The following is a 26,090-nucleotide window of genomic DNA, read 5'->3' as shown; positions in this document are numbered from 1 at the left end:
AAAAATGTAATCATCATTGAAACCCAAATTAAAATACCTAAAAGGGTTGAAGTCTAAATCATGAAATTTCTCCTACCGAGGCATCTTAGTGAAATCTAACATAACAATCCAACTGCAAAACTCAATCTTGGGCATTGGAAAAAAAATCTACATAACCGTAAAGAATAAAACTTATCATATCCCCTCACGACATCCCAAAAATGAAGTAGAACAATTACAGTCAACCAGGGAATGTATTTGTTGTCACCAACTAAAATCATGTCATCAAACTTAACCTTGAAGTGTCAAAAACATATTTTCGAACACACCAACACACCCAACCCACTAAAATAAAAAAGGCATCAACTAAATATATGCTTACCATCTCCATGAAGTATTTGCAGTGACTTTCACTCACTAGAGTTGAAGCAATAAATAAATGAATCGTGTTAGAAAAAAACACTCACAAACAGCTGCCCTAAAGCTTGCCAAGGCTCATAGTCAATTTTCTCACTAAACGATGTCACCATAACCAACATGAAAATATAAGGACATCGGTAATCAATCTAAATTACCACTAAAAATATAAAGGATATGACTATGGAAGTAATTGTAGAGTCGTCTCCTATGATCAAATCACATCTGCCAACCAGCCAACCACAACCATAAAGTACTTAGCTATTGGTTTGAAGAACTCATCCAACTCATCTGTGGGACAAGAACCAAAGTCATGTATAGGCTGATTGGAAAATGGACAGCAATACTAACATTGGGATTTTACTCACAACTCCAATCCTCAATATATCTCCTCAAGGTGTCACACAAAGTCATAACTACAAATGCAAACTCCTCCAATCTTCTTGCTAAAAGGAAAATAATCCTTTACAAGAATCCAACATAACACCACATGGATCTAACACGCATCCATTGTATTATCCTAATACAACCATGCATGAACTTCACAAATTCTATCTTTGATAAACCACATGGAATTTCATTCATGACTTTAGCATTGCATTCAAAAGCCCTCTTCCCATTAGCATTAGTTGGAGAATTTTGATGAATTGTATAACCAAAAACTATGTTATTCCAAACATCAAATCCAAGAGACATAAGAAAGGCTTGCATTTGAACACACTAGAATGCATAATTAGAGCCATCAAACAAGGGTGCTCTGTTTGTAGCAAGTCCTTGAAGAGCATTCATTGTGTGCTATAAAGATCAATCTCCAAGATTTTAAGCTCTATTTCTAAAGGTATCTAGCTCTGATACTAGTTGAGAAGCACACAAAAAATGCTAGGAGGGGGGGGGTGTGAATTAGTATTTTAAAATTTTTTAAACATCAAGTCACATAAAATTTGAGAGATCAAACAGTATGAAGCAACACCAAAAATTCTTGTGGAAAATCCTTTTGGATAAAAAACCATGACAAACAAATGTTTTTCATTAATTGAACTTGGGCACCAACCCAAAATACAAAAGTGAGCCCCAACTCACTGAGAGCACCGACTCTTGTTGAAACACCAACTCCAATTCTCTAAGGCACCAACCTCAATTTAAGCATCAACTCATAGATTTTGAAAAAGCACTTAAATCTTGGACCAACTTGGATAAATTATCTTCAAACCTTTTTTTTGCACATACGTTGTTGTAGCTTATTGACCCAATAGTAGAGACCATGCACTATATGAGGGATTAAACCAACCAACTTACTTCAAGAAAAAAATGATATTAATAATATTTACCACAAATACTATATGTCTACGGTGCCTTTTTTCAACCAACATAACAATATTTATCTGTCTTATAAAAACCCACGAATAGAATCAAAGAGTTGCTATACAAACATGAGGCTTCACTCAACATTGAGTCACAACAACTCTTTCTGCTTGTTCATCGAGACCCCAATTTCACTCACTCTAGAAATTGCACTCCACGTTTTGAAATGCAACCCCATCTGTGGAAACATGATAGCCCAGTTGGATGCACCAATAAGTCACTATATTTTCCTTGGTAGGAACAACTCCTATCATGAACATCCACAATATGACATAGAGGTTATGCTAATAATACTCCTACAACAAATACCATATGCTTCTCAAAACAATGAAGTCGTATACAAAAATTCTAACCAAGTCCTCCTTTAAAGATGTTACAAGCAACAACGCATGTATTATTTATCCAAACAAGGACCTCATGATACTTCTTAAGGAATTACACCATGCATAGAAGGTGGATTGAATTTGCCAATAAATAAACACGATATATATTCCCATGACTTCAATTCTGAACATTGTCACTTGCATTTTCAAAAAGGATTTGACACACCTGCCTGTGTAGTTATTACATACACTATTTTTAACACCACCACAAACTGTTAGTTGAAGCACGATATCTAGCAGCCACATAGGTTATTTAATATCACACCCCTCAAAATATAATTTCAACGCATGCTTAATAATTTATTTGAAAATTCAACTGATAAAATGCAAGCAAGGAGTTGACAAACTGCTGAGGTAGACAAACTATCACTAGCATTATCTTAGTCACACACACTAGATGCTCAACTAGATAGGTAGGTAGCTGAAACACACAAACAAACAACTAAAGTAGACACCCAAGTAGCTCAAGTAGACAATCAAGCAACTCAAGCACCAAACCGGATAGCTCAGCTGAACAATTGATGAGACTCTAATTAATGATCAACAACTTGACTAGCACTCATACAACCTTGATCATCAACATTTGACATTAATGACAAAACATCATCAACATAGAAGATGTTTCTTGCAAGAGTTTTTGTCCTCACAAAGCTTGAGCTGAACCAAATCCAACTCAAGAAATGACAAATGGTTTTCTCTAAGAGATATTATAAATAAAAAACTCACCTACCAAATGAGCTCTCAATTCCCCTGTTTTTAGTTGTTTTAGGGAGCTTTTTAGAAATTCGCTTTGAAAAATTATTTTTAAAATTTATTTAAGCTTAAATTCCAAAAACTGATTTAATTTGCTTTCCAAACATTTTTGGCACTTAAAATCACCTTTAGGCATTCCATCATTTAAAATTTTCCATGCTCTTTTCAATGAGCTATAACATTGAGGTGCCCAATAAAAAAATTAATTAAAAAGACAACCTTAGCGAAAATAATTAAATATAGTTCAATAATGAACCCAATTAGCAACAATGGTCAAAATGCATCAAAATTGAAAACTAATTGCATAGGAGTGATCTCGATGATAAAAGATGATAAATGGACCTAATTGGGCGACTTACTAAAAAAAGATGCTCTCCCCAAGAATCTTGAAGCCCAAATCTGAAGTCAGAAACAACATTTGAAAGTGTCACGTGACTCCTCTAAACCATCTAAGCTCACCAGTAACACAAACTACCACACTAAACAAGCTAACACAAACACAAAAAGGCATTGATAAGTGCACTGTTAGAGAACCTCAAAATGGGGACATTATAGTCGCCCTTCCAAAAAAAATTACTTGTCCATAAGCAATGCCAACATAATCCTACAATCATCAAATTGATTCAGACTGAAACCAAGAATGATCTCTAGGTCCCAAGTCAACCTAGGAGATATGTACCATATGCAAAATGCTCTATCTTGCAAGATACCAACACAAAAGACCTCCTAAAAACATTCTATTATTAGAGCAATCAAATATTGCATACACTCAGTCAACTTCTTAGAGATTGGTCTTGGAGAGAGCCAAATAGATGCACCATAGGAGTAAACCCTAGAAAGTTAGTACTAGCTCTCTCATCCTTAACAATTGTTGCAATACAAACCAAAGTGATCCCAGGGTTCCTAGTCAACCTAGGAAAGGAACCACCATGTTGATATCGTGCCACTCTGATCATAACTATCAAACCATTGTGCCCAAGTTGCACTTTTCTCTCTTGAAACTCAAAAAATGTAATCATCATTGAAACCCAAATTAAAATACCTAAAAGGGTTGAAGTCTAAATCATGAAATTTCTCCTACAGAGGCATCTTAGTGAAATCCAACACAACAATCCAACTGCCAAACTCAATCTAGGGCATTGGAGAGAAAATCTACATAACCATAAAGAATAAAATTTATCATATCCCCTCACGACATCCCAAAAATGAAGTAGAACAATTACAGTCAACTAGGGAATGTCTTTGTTGTCACCAACTAAACTCATGTCATCAAACTTAACCTCAAAGTGTCAAAAAAACATTTTCGAACACACCAACACACCCAACCCACTAAAATAAAAAAGGCATCATCTAAATATATGCTTACCATCTCCATGAAGTATTTGTAGTGACTTTCACTCACTAGAGTTGAAGCAATAAATAAATGAATCGTGTCAGAAAAAAACACTCACAAACAGCTGTCCTAAAGCTTGCCAAGGCTCATAGTCAATTTTCTCACTAAATGATGTCACCATAACCAACATGAAAATACAAGGACATCAGTAATCAATCTAAATTACCACTAAAAATATAAAGGATATGAATATGGAAGTAATTGGAGAGTCATCTCCTATGATCAAATCACATCTGCCAACTAGCCAGCCACAACCATAAAGTACTTAGCTGTTGGTTTGAAGAAGTCATCCAACTCATCTGTGGGACAAGAACCAAAGTCATGTATAGGCTGATTGGAAAATGGACAGCAATACTAACATTGGGATTTTACTCACAACACCAATCCTCAATATATCTCCTCAAGGTGTCACACAAAGTCATAACTACAAATGCAAACTCCTCCAATCTTCTTGCTAAAAGGAAAATAATCCTTTACAAGAATCCAACACAACACCACATGGATCTAACACGCATCCATTGTATTATCCTAATACAACCATCAAGACTTGTGAAACCTCTCTCTGTTCCAACTCCAAGGGTCTCTGAACGATGAACCAAAGCATGCAGAAGTTCACTATCTTGAACTATATTGCAAGTAAACTACCAAATTTTACAACACAAACTTTCATAAGATTAACTATTTGATTTTGGAAGGTCTAAAGTAAATAAAAAGCACCATTGTTCAAAATTGAAATTAGTGAAATAAAATCTAATTAAATAGTGCTCAACTCAAAGGAAAACAATATTAGCAATGATTTTTTTTAAGTATAAGCATGTGTGATAAATAGAGTGTTGTACCAAGTCAACTCAAAAGTGTTTGGAAAACACCTCCAAACAATCACCAATTGAAAATCCTTACTACCTTGACAAAGAATAGTGTGACAACTTCCCTGAATGAGAGAAACCCATGAAATGAAGTGACTGGCCTGCAACCAACCAACAAGCTCACAACTAGAAATTTGAGCCATTATTTGCCAAAAAACACTTCCAAGAGTATCCATTTGATCAAAGCTCCAATCCACCTGTAGCTGAAGAAATTGAATCACATAGTGGCTGGCTAAAAAAAATAACAACACCTTTAAGTCTGAAATTTTTATTCTTATAACTCCAAAGGTCACTCCTATGACTCTCAATAATCTCTATCAATTCTTGTCGAAAATCCCAAGAATGGATAACCAACCAAGAATAATCTCTTGCATACCTAGAAAGGTGCACACTAGAACACCAAGTGCCATCCAAATAAACATGCACATGAAATAAATTCGTGACTTCTTAATCTCATTTAGTGCATTCATGAAGGCATCAACAAATAAGATGCAAGGAGAAATTTCTATCTTCAAAACTAACCACCAAGAAAGATTAGTTGTGATATCACTTCCCTAATCTGATATTAAACTTGTTGTTTAAGGCCTGAGGAATATTGTCAAACAATTCACATATAATCTTCTAGTTTGCTGGTCTGAGTTATCAGTCCGATATAATTGTGTGTTATTGAGACCAAGGCACAAGTGATGCTTGCAAATAATTTCTCTAAGATCCAAACTATAAGCTCAATGCATAAATAACTACCCTTTCACCCTCCCAATGCATATATATGATTTCCAAATGAAGAATGTGCACCTACGACCAAGAGGCATTTTCACAAACACTTGGCATGCAAACTGCTATCATCATGAATATGAACATATCAACAAATAATGGCATGCAACTTATTTCTCCTTTATTATATGCAATCACCAAATACAATAGAACATGCAGATGCCTTGATTATTGGCTTACATTCATAAATCAACTACAATGACATGTCTGATTAAAGACATCTACAACAACAATTCCTTATTGATGACACATGATCAATGCACTACAAAAATACATGAAAACCTAGTAAGAGAAGCCACCTTAGAGAGAGGATGAGTTACAATGCAACTCCAATGAAGTTGACCCCCTTCAAGTGCCCAAATTGTGGCTCTCTAACTGCCACCCATGTTCTACTTGCTTCAGCTAGTAATAAATAAATTACAACTTCCACGTCACCTTTCAGGCATCAAAAATCATCGTTGGCTTCTCCCAAAGTGAGCACTCCAGTCGAGGGGTGAAATCGATGCATCAATTGGGTGCTATTTACAAAATCGTGGCACTTATAAGCTGGTTTGAATTACTAGAAATGTCTGATAAATAAATCAGATTACTCAAGATAGATATCTGGTTCTCTAGCACAAATCGATGGAGGATAAACCCTCCCAATTATTGTCTCAATTTGAATCATCGAGTCTGTAAGTAAATTTGGCCCTTGGCAACAAAATTTAACCCAAGTTGAACTCCTGAAGTATTGCCCACAACCAACGATAATTTGGAAGATATTTCACAACCTCAAAATTGCACTACCAAATGAGAGTTTCCATTCCAAATGGCTGATGATAAGCTATAGAAACCCTTGGCTCCACTAGCTATCAAACAAAGAAGGTGTCAAAAAATTCGATGCCAAAACAATGAGTGTCACCCCCTATTTATTATTTTTCCTCCTCTTGAAGTTGGCCATCTAGAATCTTCTAATAAATCATTAATAATATAATTTTATATTTACACTTTATGTCATTTAATTTCCTCCTTGGCTAGGCACTCAATAATTTATTAAAAAATGGCCCCATTTTAATGATGAATATGACCCTTTCTTTATGAAATAATAATGACTTATAATATAACATTAAATGACCTCATAATAAAATTTATTAATAAAGTTATCACTTTATTAATAATCAAATAAGCATAACTTCGTGATTAATCAATATTTCTTCACTTTGTTTGCACCGGGGAGTTGACCATTTGTCCTTTGTCCAACCCACTGACTTACTAAAAATAGAAAGGGTCCCTCTTGATCGTTTCCTAACTTACTAAAAATAGTAAGCATATGAAATTGAGCCCAAACAAAGTCCAATCTAAGCCAAACAGAGACCAAACTGGAACATATTAAATTCTAGAGAAGACAAGAACCTCCATTAACCATACCTCTACCTCAGAAGACCCTCTATCCATAATTATTAGCCTACGAGGGTGAAAATGATAGGCTAGTCACTCAAGAATAGGAATGAGCTAAAAAGGGGACATTACATTAGTATATGATAAAATATTACTCAATCCAAGGGATGGATTGCCAAACATGTAAAAATCATGTCTAGTTCCTTCTTACTCCAGAGCTACAAATATCAAGCTTGAAACCTCCTTTCTATGCTGTTGTTCTGAAAATTCTAGCAAGGTCAACCACCATGTTTGGAACCTTTCAAAATTTGAAATATAAAAGTCTCCAAGAATCAATACATCCCATGAAGGAACCAAATCTCCAACTACATATGAAAGGTATATTATACTACTAATCAATTCAAATAAGGTAAGAATTGTCCCACTTTTTGGCCAACTCCAAGATTCAAGACTAGTCTTCATGCAAGAATGAAGCAACTCAAAGGAACATCAACAAAGAAATAACACCCAATTGAAGTCATTAATTTGCATAACCAAGTTACCTTCTCTTTCCTCATGTAGTAAGGAAAGATGAAGCCTCCTAGTGTCATATCACTACAAATGCAGTCTTCGTCTATCTCCTCATTTGCATATTTCATATTTGGTGGTCTGCCAAGAAGGTAATCAATCACCCAATAAAGTGGACATAGATCAATAGGATGAAAACCATACTCCAACGGAATTATTGAATCTTCTCATGGATCCCACACCTTGCTATTTTCACCAAGTGTAGTGCTAGAACTAAGTGATGTCCCATCATGCAACTCAAAAAGTGGATCATCATGTCTTCTCAACTGCCATCTCAAACAATGGGTTATCAACAAATACCACAAATTGATTATGCAAAGAAAGTGAATTGTTGCTATGATAATTACAAAAATCAAACCATATGTCATACCCGTCAGTAGTAACTCCATAGTTGTCCCAAATCTATACTCACACCACTCCCTAGGTTGTACAGCCAACAAATAAAGGAAATAAACCTACAAATAATTCTTTCAATCTGCTCCTTCAAGATTGCAAATACGACAAAAATCTTTCACAATGAAATCTAGCTATGATCTCTATGTGAAATCACCAAGTAGTCCTTCAAATTGGATCTTTCACTAGTGTAGAAGATATTCCTTGCAAGGGTTTTTGTCCTCACAAAGAATGAGTTGAACCATATTCAATTGAAGAAACCAAACAAAGTTTTCTTAGAGAGAAATATTAGAAATAATAAACTCAACCTGCCACATGAGCTCTCAATTCCCCTTTTTATAAGCCTTTTAGAGAACTTTTTTAGAATCTCCCTTTTAAAAATCACTTTATTAATTTATTAAGCCTTTTAACTCCAAAAAGTGATTCAATTTACTTTTCAATTTTTTTTGGCACTTAAAGTCACTTTTATGTGTCCCATTATTTAAAACTTTCCATTCTCTTTCCAACGAGCTATAACACTGAGGTGCCTGATAAACAAATTTAAATAAAAAGATAATCTTACTGAAAATAATTTAATATAGCTTAATAATGCACCTAATTAGCGAAATGGTCGAAATGTATTGGAATTGAAAGCTAACTACATAGGACTGATCTTAGTGATTAAAGATGATAAATAAATCTGATTGTGTGATTTACTAAAAATAGACACTCCCTCCAAGAATCTTGGAGCCCAAACCAACAGTCAAAAATATAATCTGAAAGCATCATATGACTCCTCTAAAAGATCTAAGTTCACTGGTTATATCAAACTACCCCTTTGAACAAGATAACACAAACCCTTTAAGTCAACAACAAATACAATGTCATAGACCCTAAAAATGAGGACATTTTAAGAAGCCACACATTGCTAATTTTCTAAGTTAGGAGGATATAAATTTGGAGTTGAACATTGATATGGGATGCTAGAATTTTTAGGGACAACCTAGCATAGTGACATCAATATGTCCTTATGAAATATATTGAAAATAAAATATATAAAATATTAAAGAAAGAAATTATATTAATGTCCATGGATGACCAAAAGTAGGTGAATGGACCCAAGGAAACAACAATATACAATAGAAAGTTCTAGGTAGAGAAACCTAGAAAAGTCTTGCCAAGGGGAAGAGTAAAATGGTTTCGGAAATAAGTTCAAATATCCACAAAAGAGGAACACAAACCCTAAAGAGAAAGAGAAATCATAGAGAAACTATAGATCATCAAGTACCAATGTCTAGATGAGAGATGGTGAAGTCATAGTGCCATCATTGATCATTGTTAAGGGACCAATGCAAGACCTGATAATGCTAATTTAGGAGTACCAAGGGTTGGGAGAGGTACTCCCTTTAGGATCACATCTAACTTCCAAATATGAAGTCACCTTTGTATTAGTGATACAACTCATATTATTCTACCCTTATGAATAGAGAGCTGGCTGGAGATGGGTAGATCTATGTTAGTGAGAAGAACTTGGGCCACACCATTGGGAAGAAATAAGACCAATATGTTGAAGGGGAAATTTTTGAGGCACAAGTTGTGAGAGATGTTGTCTCACAATTCTATTTTCATCTATAAGAGAAGTACTGGTATCCAAAGGTTATTTAGGGTTGTTGGTCTCTTGGATGTGTTGAAAGGAGGTGATCAATGTGGGGGATCTATAATCTAGATAAATTGCACATAAGGATTTGTGTCAATGGATGATGGCTTCTTGAAGGTAAAGAGACAAACACTTTTAGTTTGAATATCTAAATAAAGTAGAGAGATTGTTGTTTGAGTGCTTGTAGAGATGGTAATATCTACCTCGAATCTCATAATAAATGAGGCATTTGAAGATAAAATGCTCCTTGGTTTCAACTCTCAAACTCTTGGAGGACCAAAGGAAATAGATTTAGTTATGAGGAATATGATGATCTAATCTTAACTTTTAGCCAATGGGAAAATGCCCTCATTTGGCCAAGGGGAAATTGTAAGCCATTTGACCAATGATGTTGGAGATATTGAGGGTAGCATAGTCTATTTCCTTTGACCTGTAGGACATGCACAACATAAAAAGAAAACTTGAGGCTAAGTGGCATAGAAAGTGCTTATAGATGTCTCTTCTAGGATGTTCGATTATATTCTCCTTCAAAGGAAAGAGTTTAGGAGAATCATCCAACAAATACATGAAAGGAGGTAGTTTTAATATAGAGGTTCCAATAGAAAGGAGTGAGCTATTCATCGAGTACCAACACCTATGATGCCAAATTGGACCTAGTGAAGCACTCGCATTCCTTTTACAGGAAAGAGAAGTCAAATAAAGATTTCTAGCATGAATGGTAGTAGAGTTACCTATGACTTTGAGTCTATTTATGTAGAAAGTGAACCAGATGATAGAATTGAGATGTAGTCGCTAGGAAGAAAACTTAGCTTGGATAATGCTTTGAGGAACAATTTAATGCACTAAAACATGAGAGTTAGGACCTTCTCAGTATGGGCCCAATCAACAAATCTTTGAGCCATACAAAATTGTAGGCTTGATGGTACCAAAAAGACATCATTGAAGTGATATCTTGTAATGTGCCTAAATTACAAATGTCCTAAAGCTATCAAAATATTAATTAAAAATATTAAAATAGGTTAAAAGAATACCATGTTTAGATAAAATCCCCGCACATAGGCTAGGAGATAATCATAATCATATTATTGAAAGTAAACAATCAACATTAGGAATTCTAAAATAATTGAATTATCTACTTAACAATCATTTAACTAGGAACACAACCATATAAGAAATTGTGGGAGTGGGTGACCTCGATGGGGAGTCCTTGAAGACCCTATCCTAGGCCCAAAAGTGGATATACCATCCCTTTTGGCCCCATGTGGCCCATGCCATCCATATGGGGTGGCTTACCAAGTGATATGCCTCCCATCCTTACCCCCTCATCAGGTCATCATCCTAATTCCTTTGTGATTGAGCTTCTTGCATTTGTGAGCCATGGTGGAGAAGAGGGTGGAGATTGTGGAGAGTGCCTCAAAAACCATCTCTTCCTCGACCCAGAGACCATACCTTTTGTACTCCTTTAACCTCTATGGGCTCATCTTGTCCCACTTTGAGGTGGCATATCTAGAAGAGTGTCCACACACTGTACCCCTCTCACAATACTCTCACACTTCCCTTCACCATGTTTAGAAATGTTGTAATAAATATTTATGCTCACTATAATATTAATGAATTATCATTATCTGTATTAGGTAATTTTTTAACATTATTATATTCCTTAACAATAATATGTTATTTTATCTTTTATGTAGTGAATGATATCTGTATTGACAATGTTTTGATGTTATCAAATTTGTCTTGTATTAATAGTATTAAATTCATATTAATCACCCTTTATATCTTTTCATCATGAAGTTATCATTAATACATCCAAACTACTTTTACATTCTTATGTCTTATATAAGGTTAAAAATGATTGTTAATGAATTTTGTACTGGTTTCTTTATATTATATCATTAGCATTTGTATTAGGATAAGAATAGTCCCTATTATAAAATTGATGAATGTTGTATTTTAAACAGTAAAGAAATATAGAATAGGTCTTTACATATTTCCTTACCTGATACCTTAGCTGGTGTGATGTCTTCTACTTGGAAGCACTGATGGTTGTAGTTTTGATTGCCAATGCTACTACTCAACCTTTTTAGTGAGCACCGTGCTATATTCATTAACTTTTGATATCTTTTTTCATATTATCTTCCTTTTATATCCTAGATCTTTCACATATATACCTTGATGACTTAATCAAGGGAGACATCCCTTGGAAAATAGTTGCCCTCTCAACAAGGATGTGTCTCTTCACATTTGATCTATTCATAACCAATCATTATCTTCTCTAATTGTTATGTTGATGATTTTCTAACCAATATTGGCACTAATGTCTCTTTACTGATTTACATGCTGATCTGATTAAATTTTCTAGACAATCATGAAGGACAAGACAATGTTAAAAGTAATTGCTAAGTACAGGAGAATAATGTTGAACACAAAGTACCACTGAGAGGGGGGTAAATCAATGGTTCCTAAAATATTTTCACTTTTAAAGCAACTTCAGAATACCAGTTGTTATCTTAAGCACTAAACAATCAAACTAGTAAAGAAGATGAGGAAACCAAAGAAGACAACCACACAAATGCAACCCACAACACCAAATGTACGAGGAAAACCCAATATGGGAAAAACCTCAGTGATAAATGCTGCTGGAGACTACTGCTCCAATCCAGCCTCACATGTAAAGCATTGAATTACAAATATTTAGGGCACCAACCCAAGGAGCACCAACCCCTTTTGATTTAGGGCACCAACCCCTGTACCAAGCTCCAACTTGGTGATTTATATTGAAATACAATTTAGATACAGTTATTGCTTCTTGTTGCAAATGAATTTTGCAACTCTTGATTAAATAGGTCTTTGCCGGTTAACAGTCTTCTCTTCTTTACTGGATCTCACACTACCGGTTATGGGATCACTCTCTGTGATTCTTGGCCTCTCTTCTCTCTCTATCTCTCTCTCACAACCGCACAACTTACCGTGTCACACTTGGATGCCTCCTTTCTCAACCACACCTCATCGGTTTTATTAATTGTTGAACCTGCTACAGTTATACCGGTACTCTATCCTTGTCGGTTAAACTGTCTCACTGATTTGCTTGTTAACTCACTCAACAACTTAGAATAAACTCTAAGGGGGATGATTATTCTATGAACTCAAGCTCTCTTCACTCATCTTCTTCTCCTTAAGCATCAACCTTTTTTGTTTCGAGCTCATGTATTCATAATCATGGATTCTCACCATGAACACATTCAAACACTGTCATGTTAGGTTTTCCTTCTCCAACTCAATCCAAATCTGAATTGATTTGATATTCTTTTCCAGAGATAAGATCTTCATGACATCGATCAATCACTAGCAAAGCTTCGCATTCCAATGTGCATTTTCTAAATCTAGAGGTGTGCACCATGCTTTTCTTCTTTTCTCTATCATTCACCATTAATGGCTTTGTTGTTTCCTTCACCAAACAGGTACGAAGATCAAATCTTCCTGCAGGATCAATTCAGTTGCTCTATCAGCTTTCCTTCCTAAAGCCGCAATCCTTTTGCAACCTCTGTGACTTGCGGGTTCCTCATAAAAGCCGACTTGCTTGCAGATTTGTTATGTCGATGCATACTCCACCGACTTGTGTAATACCTCCACCTGGCATCCAGCTATCATGCTTGTTGACATCCACCTTTGCTTGGATTCCTATGTCGGTTTGACATTCTTTTTCGACTAAGGCTGACTATCGGTTTAGTTTATCTTATAGGTATGACCATCAAACATCCTCTTTGTTTTGTTCACTGGTTGTTGTGCCTTCATAACAAACAAACAACCTTGATCTTGGTTTATGCCTTATTGGTAAGCCTTCTTTACCAGTAGATGACACACGTCATATTTACCGATAGCCTTCCTTGTGTCTTTCTCTTCTTATATCGGTCACCATTTCTTACTTACTGGCGACTTGGTCAAACTGGTTGATATCAATGACAACTTAATGTCAATAATGCCAACAATCTCCCCCTTTGGCATTGATGTCAACTTACTGCAAGACACTTCATACCGGTACATTTCTCCCCCTTTGACACAATGACAAAAGGTACTGTAGACTCCCCCTTTGATCCATATCGAGCTCCCCCTTAGACGAGTGATTGTAGCCGGTACTGAGATGTGGTTCAAGAGTTATAGATGCTACTATTAATTCCCCCTAAACCATAAGAATCCTTCCTTTCTCAAGTGCATAAGGTAGATGACACAACTCCCAACTTGTGTCGTACGTACTCAAAGGTGCTTACCTGATAGGAACATAGTCCATCTTTACTTCTTGTCCTTCAAACTTCTCTCTGAGAAAATGATACTTGATGGCTATATGCTTTGTCCTGAAATGCATCACTAGATTCTTGGCTATGTTGATAGCACTCGAATTATCACACCAGATGAGTATAGGATCAGTGATGTCCACTTGTATGTCTTTGAGGGTTTTCTTCATGCAAAGAACCTAAGAGTAGCATGTAGCAACAACAATGTATCCTGCTTAACCAATTGATAGGGAGACATTCTTGCTATGCCATGAGACCAACTAGTCACCTAGGAAGAATGCACCACCACTTGTGCTCTTCCGGTCATAATGCAACCTGCGCAATCAACATTAGTGTATGCCTCCAAGATTAATTCCCCTTGTTTAGGGTACCATAATCCATAACCGAGTGTTCCTTGTAGGTACCTAAAGATTCTACTTACAACATTCATATGTGACTGGTTAGGTGCGGCTTGAAAGCTGGCCACCATGCACACTGCATGTACTATATCCAGTCTAGAAGTAGTTACATACAATAGACTACCTATCATGGATCTATACAAAGTCCAATCCACCATCAACGATTCATCATTCTTGCTTAATTTACTTCCGGTCACCATGGGGGTACTTACTGGTTTGCAATCCTCCAGTTGAAATTTCTTCAACATATCCTTTGCATACTTGGTTTGTGAGATAAATATTCCCTTATCTTGCTATAATATCTACAAACCAAGGAAGTATGTCAATTTACCAAGCATTGACATCTCAAATTCTAACTGCATTTGATCAGAAAATTCTTTGCAAAGGGTGTCCTTATTGCCTTCAAAGATAATGTCATCGACATACACAACCTAAATAATCATGTGGTTTCCATCTTTCTTTATGTATAAATTGTTGTTAGCACTCCACTTTTTGAATCCCTTCTCCTTCAGGTACCGATCTAATCTTTAATACCATGCTCTAGGAGCTTGCTTTAAACCATACAGGGCCTTCTTCAATCGGCACACAAATGTTTCATCATGTAGCAGAAAACCTTTTGGTTGCTCCATCTACACTTCTTCTTCCAAATTTCCATTTAGGAAGGCAGATTTTACATCCATTTGATATATTTTATAACCCTTGTAGGCAAAAAAGGCTAGAAACATCCTAATTACTTCTAATCTAGTTACCAGTGCAAATGTTTCTTCAAAGTCAATGCCCTCTACTTGAGAGTATCCTTTGCACACAAGTCTAGCTTTATGCCTAAAAATTTTACCTTGTTCATTCATATTATTCTAGTAGACCCACTTAGTGCCAATGATGTTCTTGTCTTCCGGTCTAGGGACCAATTCCCAAGTCTTGTTCTTCTGAATTTGTTGCAGTTCTTCTTCCATGGAATCCATCCATTCTTGTCTATTGTTGGCCTCATTGAATGTTTTAGGTTCTACTTCAGTCATGAGGCATAAGTTGACTTGTTCATCATTTCGAGCAAGTCTTCTTCTAGTCTGCTCACCATCATTCTTATTTCCTAGAATTTTTTGTTCTGGGTGATTCAACTGCACATACCAATTGGGAGCCTTCTTGGATGCTTCTTTTGGTTCATTGTTTGACTAAGCTTCATCACCAGAATCACCAGAACCATCATACTAGTTTACTTGTGGTTGACTTCCTTTGTGCATATCCTCATCAACTTTTACATGAACACTCTCAATGACTCTTCTTAGTCTTTTGTTGTAGCATTTGTAGGCCTTGTTGTTAGATGAGTAACCAAGGAAGATTCCTTCATCACTCATAGAGTCAAAACTACTTAGACCATCCATATCTCTTTTGATAAAATACTTATGTCCAAATACTTTGAAGTATTTGACTGATGGCTTCCAATCATACCACAACTCATAAGGTGTCATTCTGTTGTTTGTTCTTAATTGAACCCGGTTCAAAGTATATGTAGCAGCATGAACAGCTTCCTTCTAATATGTGTTTGGTAGAATGGCCTCATTTAACATGGTTCTGGCCATCTCCTTAACTGTTATGTTCTTCCTTTCTACCACACGTTTTTGTTGTGGTGTTCTAGGGGTTGAGTATTGCCTTCTAATTCCATGTTTTTCACAATTATTTTCAAATTCATTTGATGTAAACTCTCCAGCCCGATATGATCTTAGACATTTTAGCTTGTACCCACTTTCTTTCTCCACCATCTTCCTAAAGATATTGAATCTGTCAAATGCTTGTGACTTATCTTGTAGGAAGGTGGCCCATGTCATTCTTGAATAATCATCAATAAAGAGCATAAAATATCTTTCACCGGCAAGTACTCTTGTCCTAGTTGGACCACACAGATTTGTATGCACAATTTCAAGTGGTCTGGAGGTGTTGTGCTCTTTTGTCCTGAAAATCACCTTAGTTTTCTTTCCTTTTAGATATTCATCACACAATGTGCTTACCGGTTTGATGATGGGTGGAATATTCCTCACACACCCCTTTCTACTTACTGCAACTAAGTTATCAAAGTTTATGTGGCCTAATCTTTGGTTCCACAACCAACTTTCATCAACCTGTCCTATCATGTATTGGGACTCATAGAGTTCCTTCAGATTGTAAACATTTCCATCTGTTCTCTTTCCTTATGCCACAACCTAACCGATACTATCTTTCTTTATTTGGCAATCATGTGAGTCAAAGGTGAATTTATAACCTTTGTCACACATTTGACTCACACTCAGCAGATTGTTCTTTAGGCCTTCCACATAATATACATCACATGCCTTCAATTTTCCATCAATATTTAGAGTAACTTTTCCCTTTATTTTGATGGATGAGTTGTCTCCGAATCTTACTGAACCACCATTCCAGTCTTCAAGTTTAATAAATTTCTTTTTATCACTAGTCATTTGGTTGGAACAACCACTATCTACAACCCATAGATTTTTTCTTTCAGCATGTAAGGTAGTCTACACTATCATAATTGATTCTGCCTTGTCCTTTTCTTTCTCAACCCATACTAGTTTGGTTTCCTTCTTCTTGTCAGCTGCTATTTTGTGCTCTGGTTCAACTACCAGTTCTTGATCATGATTTGTCTTATGCTTGATCTTCCCATTTTTACAAAACTTTGTTATATGTCCATACTCTTGATAGTTATAGAATTTCACATTTTCATTTAAAGATAAATCCTTAAATTATTGTAGGGCATCGGTTTATTCTTCCTACATTCAAAACTCCTATGACCATATCCATTGCATTGATAACAGACAACATTCATATCCCAGAGTGCATTAAAAGGATTTCTACTTTCATAACTCATAGGGGGCTTATTGGTTAATCTACAATCAACTATTCTATGCCCATATTTGTTACACCAGTAACAATAACCATGAAATTTTGAAACATACTCATTAGGTTGCCTTGGTCCTGCAAAGGAATGCCTCATTGGGGGTCTCCCCTTCATGTTGTTGACTCTAGTGAATCCTTCATGGTCAACTCTTGAATTTCTCCTTGGATCTGCATGTTGGTACAATGAGTGTGACCTTCGGTTCATTGCTTGTGTATATTGGTTTGTGTGGCGATTTCCAACAACATCTGCATATGTCTTTTTACCGGTATCCTTGCTTATAGTGAATGTCTTCTTTTCTTCACCTTCATTTCAAGAGGTGAACTTTATTTCTTTACCGGATGTGTCTTTGTTGTTTGAACTTTGATCTTCTTCAAAGCCTAAGCCACTGGTATCTTTGTATTTCTTTTGTTTTCTCAACATCTTATCTAAGGCTGCGGTGTTGCCTTCATATTTGCTTCTTACTTTTATTTCTTCCTTACTTTCTTCAAGTTCCTTTATGAGCTTCACTATTTTTTCTTCCAGATCTTGATGTCCTTTTCCTTCTTCATTAGATCAGAGGATGTAACTTCACATATCCTCTTGGCTTCTTCTAATTGTAGTTTCAAGTCAGATATAACTTGATTGGACTCATCTAGGGATTGCTTCAAGAGACCTTGTTCATCTACTGCAGCTTGCTTGACCTTCTTGAGTTCTCTTCTTGTTTTACTCAGTTCCTCAAGAGCACTTATAATCTCTCCTTATAAGTCCACTTCAGCCTAAATATCCTCTTCTTCCTCATCTTCATCAACCGGTTCATCAAGTGCCATAAAGAGATTAATTTTTTTATCATTCTCATGGTAGTCATCTTTTGATACACTTTCTTCATTTGTGGCATCATCCTCAATAGTATAGAGGTTGTTCTACTTCCGATAGCCTCTTCTTCCTTGTTGATAGACATTTCTTTCTCTATATTTTCCAGTAGATCTGGTAAACCCTCTAGACTCATCTCCACCAGTTTCATTATAAGGACATTTTGCAGTAAAGTGTCCAACTTTACCACAGTTGGAACATTTGAGTGGTACCTTTCCTTTATATTTTCTGGATCCTCTTTTGAGTTTTTTGACAAATTTTTCTACCTTTGCATCAGAGTCTTCATTGGATCCTTTATGAGAACCTACTTCTTTGCCCTTCTAGGTGGTGTTGAATGATGCCTCTTTCCTTAAGGAAGCATCACTGGTTGTTCTCATCTCATAGGTTGTTAGTGAGCCAAATAGCTCATCCATTGTAAAGATCTTCAGATCCTTGGCTTCTTCTATGACAAACACCTTTGTATCATAGTTAGGTGTAAGGGACGTAAGCACCTTCTTGACAAGGATCTCATCTACAATTTCTTCTCCACATCCTTTGATGGTGTTCACAGTTTTATCAAATCTATGAAGGTAGTCTGCAATCTTTTCATCATCCTTCATCTTGATGCTTAGTGGTTGCAGCTTGGCCTCTTTGACTTTTTCATCTCCTTCAAATAACCTTTGCATTTTATCCCATGTCTCCTTGGCAGATGCACAATGCATGACCTTGACAAACTAATTATCAGATAGCTCGATCAAGATAGCATGTTTGTCCTTTGCATTGTTCTCATACTCCTTGACATCTGATTCAGTGGGAGGAACACTAGGGACAACATACCCATTCTTGACAGACATCCACACATCAAAACCAAGGGAGGAAATATAGGTCTCCATTCTTCTACTCCAGAAGGCATAGCTGGATCCATCAAATATGGGGGTTTTAAGGAAGCAGACTCATTTCTTGCCATTCTGTTCTAAGTCTAGAATCTACCCAAGGTTTTTAAATAACCAAGAATCTAGGCTCTAATACTAATTGTTGAACACAAAGTACGACTCAGACGGGGGTGAATCAGTGGTTCCTAAAATCTTTTCACTTTTAAAGCAACTTCAGAATACCGGTTGTTATCTTAAGCACTAAATAATCAAACTAGTAAAGAAGATGAGGAAACAAAAGAAGACAACCACATAAATGCAACCCACAACACAAGATGTACAAGGAAAACACAAGATGTACAAGGAAAACCGAATATGGGAAAAACCTCGGTGAGAAATGCTGCTAGAGGCTACTGCTCCAATCCAACCTCACAAGTAAAACACTAAATTACAAAGATTTAGGGCACCAACCCAATGAGCACCAACCCCTTCTGATTTAGGGAACCAACCCAAGGAGCACCAACCCTTGCACCAAGATCCAACTTGGTGATGTATATTGAAATACAATTTAGACATAGTTATTGCTTCTTGTTGCAAATGAAGTTTGCAACTCTTGATTAAATAGGTCTCTGTTGGTTAACGATCTTCTTTTCTTTACTGGATCTCACACTACCAGTTATAGGATCACTCTCTATGATTCCTGGCCTCTCTTCTCTCTCTCTCTCACACACAACCTCACAACTCACTGTGTCACACTTGGATGCCCCCTTTCTCAACCACACCACTGTTGAACCTGCTACAGTTATACTGGTACTCTATCCCTACTGGTTAAACCCTCTCACTGGTTTTCTTGTTAACTCACTCTGCAACTTAGAATAAACTCTAAGGGGGATGATTCTTCTATGCACTCAAGCTCTATTCACTCGTCTTCTTCTCCTTAAGCATCAACCTTTTCTATTTCGAGCTCATGTATTTATAATCATGGATTCTGCCAAGAATGCATTCAAACACTGTCATGTTAGGTTTTCCTTCTCCAACTCGATCCGAATCCGATTTGATTTGATTTTCTTTTCCAGAGATAAGATCTTCATGACATCGATCAATCACCAGCAAAGCTTCACATTCCAATGTGAATTTTCTAAATCTTGAGGTCTGGACCATGCTTTTTTGCTTTTCTCTATCATTCGCCATTAATGGCTTTGATGTTTCCTTCACCAAACAGGTACAAAGATCAAATATTCTTGCAAGATCAGTTCAGTTGCTCTGTCAGATTGCCTTCCTCGAGTTGCAATCCTTTGGCATCCTCCGTGACTTGTAGGTTCCTCATAAAAGCTGACCTACTTGTAGATTTGTTACATCGATGCACACTCCACCGACCTGTGCAATACCTCCACCTAGCATTCAGCTGCCATGCTTGTTGACATCCACCTTTTCTCAGATTCTTATGTTGATTTGAAATTCTTTGTCAACTAAGGTTGACTATTGGTTTAGTTTATCTTACCGGTATGACCAACAAACATCCTCTCTGTTCTGTTCACCGGTTGTTGTGCCTTCATAACAAACAAAAAACCTTGATCCCCATTTATGTCTCACCGGTAAGCCTTCTTTACCGGTAGATGACACACGTGATATTTACCAATAGCCTTCCTTCTGTCTTGCTCTTCTTATACTGGTCACTGTTTTTTACTTACTGGTGACCTGGTCAAACTAGTTGAAATCAATGATAACTTAATGTCAATAATGCCAACAAATAAGTCACGACTTCTTAGATTTTATATTTGATCATTGTTATCTTGAATCTATTAAGCGACCCTTAATAGAACTATTGTTTTAGTGCATTGTATCTTAACAATTGTAATTAAAGATGTGATTTTCTTGTTATACAAGATGATCACCACTTAATAATAATAAGACCATTGTTTAATAAATTCATGAGATTAAGATTAATGCTCAATAAATAATGTGAGTGCCTTTTTGTGTAGTGTTGATGTGTTTTTTATGTACCTCAAACACAAAACAAAATACCAAGGTATCTTATCCTCTCTTGATCAAAATATTCCCAAATGCTAAATTATATGATCAATTGGAAGACTCCAAGGTTCCTAATGTCAAGTATTGACGTGTGGGTAAGCTCAATGTTTGATGTGATAATGTTGGAATCACAAGGGGACTTATGTTTCATAAGAATGATTGAATGTTGTTGGAACTTGATCATCTGATATTACAATCCTATGATGCTTTCTATTCTAAACTATCTTGAATTAAAAAAAGGTAAAAAGGGGAAGGGTTTAGGAAGACTAATCTAATCCTAGGAATGTAAGAAAGATGCATGACTTGGTGAGATTCTACTAGACTTTTCTTTGACATCAATGAACAACTCCACAAAGCTAGTGCAATCTTCTAAGGTAAATATATGATGTTAAAATTACCACCAACAACATAGACAACATCAAGGCAATGCATATCAATGTGTGAATAACAATTGGAATTAAGCCTGAATAAGGATTTTGGTTGACCACGCAAGGCAAGTTTACAATTGGAAAACTACTAGTAGTATGGATATGAGAATTTCACCATTACTCATCCACATAATCTTTCATTCATATAATCAACATTAAAGCAAATGAGAAGTGAAAACCATGCAACTTGTTGAAACAACACATTTCACCATATCTTCAATGAAAAGAGTATATTCATTTACAATTCTTAGCAGCAATTTCTTCTTCTCCTACTCTACTCTACTCAAACTTCTAATGCCTAATTGCCTTAGCAACTATTCTTCTACTCTTCTAACATTAACCTTTACAAATGAGAGAGCATATCCCTTTTAGAGAAGTCCCATTACAATGAACAACCCAGATTGATTCGCAATCAATGGCCAAGATCAAAAGATAGAACCCCTAAAAAGGGCTTTTTACAACCACCATTACATTGACCAATGAGAGATGAGGATAGGTAAGATAAATAATATTTGATGTAACGCCATGTATCACTTATTTTGTAATGTCCCCTTTTGGGAATTTCCTTTATTTCATCTCTCCTTGGAGGGAAAGAGTAGTTTTCCTCTTGATCTCTCTCATTCACCTTTTTCCACATTACATTTTGGTGAACCCGACATCTTGCATGCTTTCCTTTGAACAAAATTGCATATTTTTCATTTACAAGTTTCAAATTTCTACAAATTTAGTGTTTAAATCATTAAAAAACATAGTTTTTAAATTTAAAAACGAACTTGTAATTTATACAAAATTGCTTGTGGTTATCTTAGAACTGAAAATTGTTTTGTTTGTCAAATTCAATTTCCTCATTGTCTTGTTCAATTTGCAAATGAAATTTACAAAATTAAGAGCTTACTTGTTAAAACTAAAACTTGCAAGTAGTTTCTTTCATTACTTGGTTAATTCTAAAACTAGGGTTTGACCTAAAGGCAAACCCCCAATCCCAACCCATTTTCCTCTCTTTTCTGTGTGTAGGTTGTAGGTGTGCAACTATACTTTTGGATTCAGGTTCCATTTGTAGAGGTAGAAAAACCCTTTTCATTTCATAGATTTTTTGGAGGACCGTGTACATTCCCACCACGATCCAAACAACTTTTCCTCAAATTCATAGGGCGACTTTGTCTCGACATATTACTGCTAGATCCAGGTGCACAACTTCATCCCATATTCCAATCTTAAGTTATAATCAGTTCTTTGTCACTTTTGCACTACATAATTCAATCAATTCATTTCCATTTCAAATAAGGAAGAGGGGATCAACTTATCAATCTTCATCCTTGAAGGTTGAATCTAGTGAATTATCCTCTCCTCTTCCAATGTAACTAGGTGAAGACTCCTGGCTGCTCGAGTCCCCTTTGACTGAAAGTCCAAAGTGGAGCAGATTCCAGAACCAGTACAAGGAAAGATATGGATCAATGGTGGGTGATTATTGGCAAGATGGATAGTGGAAGGATTTATTTCAGGTGGATCAGTCCTTGGGAAGTCTGAATAAAATTATGAACTCTATGGTTGTGGTGGAAGAGGAAGATCAATTAATTTGGAAACTCACAGCAAATGGTAAATTCACTGTGGCTTCTCTTAACTATCATAAGTATTCTAAAATGGAGAGTCCTTGCTAGGCTAAGGCCTGGGTGAAAGGCCTTAACCCTAAGATTGATATTTTTTTCTGGACAACCCTTCAAGATAAAATTCTAACTATTGAGAACCTCAGAAAAAGAGGTATGTGCATGCCTAGTGTTTGTTTTCTTTGCATGCAGAGTGAGGAGACCATCAACCCTATGCTCTTTCACTGCCCTTTTTCTGCTGATGTCTGGGGAAGATGTCTGGATCATTTCAAAATCAGTTGGAGTTTCCCAGAGTCAGCTCAAGAGGTTTTTAATTCTTGGTATCATCCTTTAAGGAACAAATTTACTACTTTGTTGTGGAAATTTGCTTTACCCCATATGTGTTGGGGTATATGGAAAGAGAGAAATGAGAGTCTTTAGAGAGAAGGTGTCTAAGGCTCAAATTATTTTTGACAAAATTAAAAGAAATATAGTGGAAAATATGAATATAATAGGTGGTATTGCTGATCCTCAAGACAAGGATGATCAATCAATCTTCAAGAAGTGGAGATTAAAAGGTCGTGAACACTTTCAGAATGATCCTAGAGAGGGAGTGATATGGGTAAGCCCACCCAATAGATGGATGAAAATAAACTTTGATGGTGCATCAAAGGGTAATCTTGAGATAGCAGGATGTGGGGTGGTCCTTAGGGACGAATGGGGAAAATGAAAAATTATTAAATGTATACCCATAGGAAATCAAACAAATCATGTAGCTGAGGCTATGGCTGCATACCATGGGATGGTCCTGGATAAGGAAGCCAATTGCACTAGAGTCTAGTGAGAAGGAGATTCATTGAATATAATCAATTGTTTGAATAAGAAGTTCCCTCCTTCTTGGTCAATAAGCAATGCTATCAAAGCGGCAAAGAAAATTAGTGAGGAATTTGAAATGTGTGTTTTCACACGTGTATAGGGAAGCAAACTCATGCGCAGACTGGGCTGCCAACTAGCTTGCCAAACGGAAGATATTATTACTACTTATGGTGAGAGTGAGCTCACATGTGAAGTGAAATCTCTACTCGATCTGGACCATATCCAGATGAGGCTACATGGCACCATCAACTATAATTTATAAATGCCTCCTCCTCTTCTTTTGAAGAAAGGTTATTATGGAGGTAATGAGTATTTATTCAAGTGTCTTTTCATTATTGTTTGGCACGAATTCTAGGCTTTTTTTCAGGGCATCCATAGAAACCAGAGAAGAATATTTGGAGCCGAGAGAAGGAAATTTAGGGATAGCAAAGGAAAAATGGGAGGAAATTAAAAAAAGGTTCAAACCTACCTCTTGCTCGGATTGGAGGGAGAACAAGGAAGTGTGGGATATCCTTCAGGAGGGGGGTTTGAGTGTGTTTATGGAGAGGCTTAGTGGGAAAGATCCTATAGTTACCAAACATTTTATTAAGAACTAGAAGAATGGAAAAATCCTGGTCGGGTCCTAGATGATGACTGTAGATGAGGAGATTATTGTTGAAGCTATGGGGATGATAATTGAGGGCATGAAATTTAATAGGGACCGCAACATCTCTGATAAAGCAGCGGACAAATTCCCTATCATGGATGATGAGAGGAAGAAGATGGCGAAAGCCAACAATTCCTATCATTCCCCAAAATGGATATGCAAGCCATGGAGGTTTGTTTTATTCGATACTATCACCTATATTACTTTGGATGGTAGGTTTACTAGAGCCTATGGTCATCATTTTGTTTTGCTCAACCATTTCTGCCATGGGGAAAAGGTGAGCCTATCATATTACCTAGCTTGCTCCATGGACCATACTATCAAGGAGATTCAGAAAGATCCTAAAGGTGACCATGCCCTTCACCAGGGTCTTATGGCTCTTGTCTATAAAGTGCTTAAAGGGAGGAGCATTGAAAAACCTATCAAAGGAAAATATGCAAGAGATGAGGACATAGAGAGTGAAGCCAATGGCTTTAACTTTGACTCAGAGACTGAGGGCAATTCAGAGGAGACTAGCAAAAAAGGTAGGAACAAGGCTAAGAGGAAACAGATTATGGTGGATTCAGATATTTCAGAGTTTGAGGCTGAATCCTTTGAAGGGAAATTTATTAAAAAAAAGAAAGGGAAAGTTACTAGAAAGCAAATGTAGAGGAAGAAGACCAACAAGGAAAGCAATAAAGATATTAGCCAAATCCTGATTAATTCTAAAGAGGAGGCAGAGGAGAATAAAAAAGATAAGGGATAGGATAAGGAGGGGGAGGAGAACCCGGTCACAGGAAACATAGAGGGTTTGAACACCTAAGGTATGCAGAAAGAGGAGAAAGAGGAAAAAAGTGGTAAATTTAGTGATTGTGTTGGTGAAAATGTGACTATAAAGGGCTTCTGTGAGACTATTGGTACAATGGGGAAATAGGCAGCTTGAAGAAAGATATGATGACTATCAAAAGAGCAATGGTTGGCGAGAAACCCCTGACAAAAAATGTTAAAGAATTGGCAGTTGCAATTAATCATGCGGAAGCCATTGAAAGCATGGTGGGTAAAATTATTTCCATTGAAAAAAAGGTTAAAGAGATGGAAGAAAACAAGGAGGTGAAAGGGATGGAAACTACTATGAACAATCTGGGTAGCAGAATTGATAAGATGGAACTCACTATTAAGAAGATTGCAGAACAAAACTTCTAGATCCTCAAAGCTTCAGTGGATAAAATAAACATCTTGATCAATAGATTTGAGAACAACACTGAGAAGTGTGTTGACAAGGAACAATCGGACAAAAAAGGTGACGAGAAGAGGACCAAAGCCAATACTAGGATCAAGGGTGACATCAAAGGTCATGAGTTGGA

This window comes from Cryptomeria japonica, chromosome 5 (genome assembly GCF_030272615.1).
Source record: "Cryptomeria japonica chromosome 5, Sugi_1.0, whole genome shotgun sequence".
Lineage (NCBI taxonomy): Eukaryota > Viridiplantae > Streptophyta > Pinopsida > Cupressales > Cupressaceae > Cryptomeria > Cryptomeria japonica.
This window is presented reverse-complemented; position numbering follows the sequence as displayed.